This window comes from Lolium rigidum, chromosome 4, assembly GCF_022539505.1.
Source record: "Lolium rigidum isolate FL_2022 chromosome 4, APGP_CSIRO_Lrig_0.1, whole genome shotgun sequence".
Classification (NCBI taxonomy): domain Eukaryota; kingdom Viridiplantae; phylum Streptophyta; class Magnoliopsida; order Poales; family Poaceae; genus Lolium; species Lolium rigidum.
The window spans coordinates 61,161,857-61,163,112 of record NC_061511.1 but is presented as its reverse complement, the minus strand read 5'-3'; positions in this window follow the sequence as shown (position 1 = coordinate 61,163,112).

The window sequence follows — 1,256 nt, the reverse complement described above, 5'->3', positions numbered from 1 at the left end:
TCGATTGATTCTTCGTCCCTCGACTCCCCCTTTATATAGGAGGTGGAGCCGAGGGATTCGTGCTATACAAGTTACAGAGTCCGGGACGGTTTCTAACTCATCCCGCCAGATTACAAATAACACTCCCTATTACAACTCTTAACTTTCCTTGATATATCTTGGGCTCCCGAATCTTCTTATTCTTCGGGTAGTGGGCCTTCAGTAAACCCCGGGTACTATCTTTGGCAGGCCCATTTGGGATTCCTATGTCAGTAGCCCCCGAGATTTTGCTTGAATCGTAGAGTCAGGGAAAATCTCCACTGTTTATTTTTATTCGAAAGCTTTAACTTTTTTATATTTCTTCACATAAAATTCTATATTGTACGGGGATAATGGTAGTTGGGGCTAGTTCATCTGACGGATCAGGTACTAGTTAACTGCTCTAGTGGCAATCCGCAAAAACCTACTTCAAAATCACGTCCCTGGACATGATCTCGGGATACTGGTGTAAACTTCGACAGGTGCCGCTTTAGGTCTTACCATTCTGTCGAGTCCCAGTCAAATTTATCGGGTACCTAACGCGTCCGTTAGGATTTTTCTTCGTATCTGTTGATACGGATAAAAGTAGCAGAGCGCAGTCTTTGGCGATGCCACGCCCAGCAAGAACGGATCCGGGGTCTTACCTTCGCAAATTTGCGGCATTCAGAAATTGATCGCAACTTTGGCGTTCTGAGAATATATTGTCGAGTGCTTTTCCGGCTGTTGGAATGGCACATTTTGTCGAGTCAAATATGACTTATGTTGCTCTCCCGATGAGAGTATATGTAGAGTTAATTATAACTCGAAATATACTCTCTTGCTTTTCTATCTTTCCTTTGTTAATTTCATCGGGCACGCGAACAGCGTTCCCGATGGGAGTAGCCCCCGAGGCTACAGCCAAGGACTTGTACTTGGTTGTAGGCTCAACATTTTAGTCCATCTTGCCGCTATATTGTCATTATTTCCCAATATGATTTCTCTCTTCTCTCTTTTTTTTTATCTCTCGGGTGCGCGAACAGCGCTCCCGATGGGAGTAGCCCCCGAGGCTACAACCAAGGACTTGTGCTTGGTTGTAGGCTCCCGCAATTTCTATATTGCCATACTCGAAATTTTACTTTTTGTCAAAGTAGCCCCCGAGCATTTGGGCAAAAACTTGTATTTGATCAAAGGCTCCCAAAGTATTCAAATAACTCCTCCTGTCGCCAATCTTCTTTTATTTTTTTGTCGGCGTGCTTCCC